Source organism: Myxocyprinus asiaticus, chromosome 7 (assembly GCF_019703515.2).
Source record: "Myxocyprinus asiaticus isolate MX2 ecotype Aquarium Trade chromosome 7, UBuf_Myxa_2, whole genome shotgun sequence".
Lineage (NCBI taxonomy): Eukaryota > Metazoa > Chordata > Actinopteri > Cypriniformes > Catostomidae > Myxocyprinus > Myxocyprinus asiaticus.
In genome coordinates, this window is record NC_059350.1 from 55205215 (window position 1) to 55209053 (window position 3839).

Genomic DNA, 3839 nt, shown 5'->3' on the forward strand with positions numbered 1-3839 from the left:
GTGGGGCTTTACATCTGTTCCGCCCACAGTGGTCACGTGATGCGCACTCATATATTAAAATTAAAACGCGGAATAAAATACTGAAAATATTATGGAACATAAATATGGTAATCTTCCAGTTCCATGGTGTGTATATATATATATATATATATATATATATATATATATATATATATATATATATATATATAAAAGTACCACTGTATTACCATTCCATTCGATACATATAATAAATTAATTTTAGTCAATACTAGTGCTGGGTGTAAACTATATTTTAGTATAACATTTGCAGGCCTGTGATCAGTTGTACTAGCTGTGTTGTGCCGAAATCTGAGTCCCCGCCAGATTCTTACACCCTGCTACCTGATTGGTCCTTATCCCTAAAGCCCGCCTCCAACTCTAATCACAGTAGGGACTCATTGGTCGTTCTTCTTTAAACCCCGCCCCTAAACACAAGAACACTGGGGAGAGAAAAATCGGCACAAAACGAGTGAGTGCGGTTGGTTGACGCATTGGGTCGAAAAAGAATAACAAATAATTTATAACCTTCATACACACTATTCATCAGCTTTATACCTCTACACACACACACATATATATAACATAAAATAATCTATAATAATAATAATAATAATAATAATAATGTTATTATCATAATTATAACTAGGGCTATCGTTTATGTTAAAAAATCTTTTACATTTATACAAATAATTTTGTATATTTATTTTACAAATAAAGTTTATATATGTAATGATGGTTCATATTAATTCCAAACCACAACTGAATCACATATATATCATAATCATACTAATATAATCATATTAATGACACAATCATCTCTCATATTAATGATATAAGACACAATTGTGTTGAGTTCTGTTGTCCTGATAAAAAAAAAACATTATTTTTGTTTTTCTATGTGTTGCTTCTCTCTTAAAACTTGAGTGTTTTAACACTAATGCACAATATAATATTAAACATTAACAAACGTTAATAAATATTTGATGACGTAGAATGAGTTTGTTTTAACTAAGAACTTAATTTGTCATTTGCACCTGTATTGGGGTCTCTTATTGGTTGTTCCACCAGAGATATTCAACAAAGATTAAAAAGTGTGCCAACCCACACCACACAACTGTAATTAATGTACATATTTATTATTAGTTTATTATTTTTCATATATTTCTGTTTGAATACAGTGTGAACATGTCTGAAACAGTGTTGTAATGCATTACTAAGTAATTAATTACTGTAATTAAATTACTTTTTTATTGATAAAAGTAAGGGATTACTCTTAATTTTTCAGTAACTTAATTAGATACTTCTGATGAAATTGCATTAAAACTGTATAGACTCTAGTACAATTCTATATAAAACAATAGTGAATTTAAAATCGAAATTTAACGTCAAACGTTAAAATATGTTTTCTAATTTAACGCCGCCCCTTTAAATTCTTTGGCCAGTTCATGAATTATTTATTTGATTTTATTTGATTTTATTTGAAAGAATTATCCTTGTATTTTTCATCTGGTCGAGGATGATCAGGGTTTTAGAAAGTAATTAGTAATAAGTAATGCAGTTACTTTTCAGACAGAGTAATTAGTACAGTAATCTAATTACACTGTAGAAGATGTAATTAGTAGTTAGTAATTAATAAATGCTTTAGAGTAACTTACCCAACACTGGTCTGAAACATTTAAAGTGTTATCTTGTTTTGTAAATTACTATAAATCTCAGTGTATTCTGTGACATTAAATGCTTTGATGGCAATAAATGTAGTTGTACTAACATAATGTGCTGGTCTCTTTTTGGTCATGTGTCGGCATTTCAGGAATGACCTCTGACCCCAGCGGTCGTGAGCTGAGTGCTGGTCATTCTCACAGGAGAGTAAATACTCTGAACAAACTCTGACATCTTTAACCCAGTTAAACGACTCGTATAATCAGAGTCAAAGAACCACAACTGCCTTCCTGAAATCATACAGCACATATATATATATATATATGATGAACACCACAGTAAATGAGTTGGCGTCAATTCAAACTTCTGAGGAACACTTGAGGTTTTCACACACACACACGAGTCTTTATGTGAAAAGTGTGAGTAAACTTGGTCATTTTGTCTTTCCACAATTGGATATTACAAAAGATTAAAAGCATCCATTTATGGAAATCAAAACTTTTATCAGGACTCTTGAATCCTCCTTTAAGTGTTAATTGTAAGTCTAATATTTACATGTTTGTGTTCTGTCAATATGTCATGCACCCATGAGAAATGTCAGATAAAGTCTTAAGACACTAAATGGTTTCACAGCAGTTGAACATGTGACTGAATGACTCTATAACAGACTAAAGGCCCCGATATACTTCCAGAGAAGATGATCTCCATTCTAAGTGCAGTTAAACTGGGTCAGTTTTACTGAAGATGTGTGTCTGCGTTTAGTACAGAGATGAACTACTATTTAACAGCAGTGTGTGTGTGTGTGTGTGTGTGAGACCGCAGATAACACACTGTGTGCTGTGTCAAACTCTCTCGGCTGTAATTTGTTTCTTTAAGAATTACTCTGTGAATGAGGCAGAAAATCACATTAGTGTGTCAGTGTTTGTGTCTGCAGGCAGAGAATAAAGACATGGAGTTTAAGAACATACAGATATATAAGCACTAGATCACTGATGAAGAATATAATCTCACAAAACCTGTTAATAACAACACCAGCGGCTGGATTCATGGAACATACTTAAGAATAAAATATTTATAAAATAAAAACTTAAAGGAATATTCCAGATTCAGTACAAGTTAAACTCAATCGACAGCATGTGTGTCATAATGTTGATTACCACAAAAATTATTTCGACTCATTCCTCCTTTTCTTTAAAAAAAGCACAAATCTGTGTTCCAGTGAGACCAAATGTCATAAGTCAGCCCAAAAAATTTAAATTATATTTTGCATAAGGAAAATGCAGCCTATTGATATATTCTGCATTACATTCATGATAAATAAGCACATTTCCTTTAACCTTTTAAGCTCTGTAGGTGTTTTTAAAGATGTCCTGTTTTAGTGGCATACCCAAAATGACTAAAGACTTGTATAACATGCAGACATGATTTTAGTAATGAGATTTCACAGAATGAGTTTCATTCTGTGTCATTTGAGTCATCATTGAGTCTGTGTCATGTATTTGGCGCCATCTCCTGGTGGTCATATGTAACATTGTGCTTCATGTGGATTATCTAATGATCTCTGCATCTGATTACCTTGTGTGTGGACTCGTTTGAAAGATAATCACCTCCTCTAATTGATATGTGATATTTTATGTTCGGTTTATTTTTCGTGAAGTTATAGTGAAAATGCAGCATATAAACAACACCAACATAATTGTCAAAGACATATACTTAGCTATTACTCACTATATTTTTGTCTGTGAGTAAAACAAATAGGCTGGTTGTATTCTACTCTTTGAGAACTTTCAAACAACATATGACACATGACTATTTGATGTTTTTACTGATTGCAATAATATGTACAATGCAAAATTATTAATAAATGATCAAAACGAAACACTTCTGATTTGTCTGCAAATTTCAAAGCACTTGTTCAGTTTTGGTCACAATGTCTACATGCATTGGAAAGTAGAGCTTCTAAACTTTCAAACGATACATATTTTGTGTTGGTCAAGACTGTAGTTATTAGTATTTTGACGATTATTTTTTTCTAGCGGGCCCATCCGAGCTTAAATGTTTAATGTGGGGTGAAATAAAAGCTGGACGTGTTCTTGACAGTTGTGTGAGGTTCAGCCCTTAAGAATATACACAGAATGATAAACAAGAGAAAGTAGAAA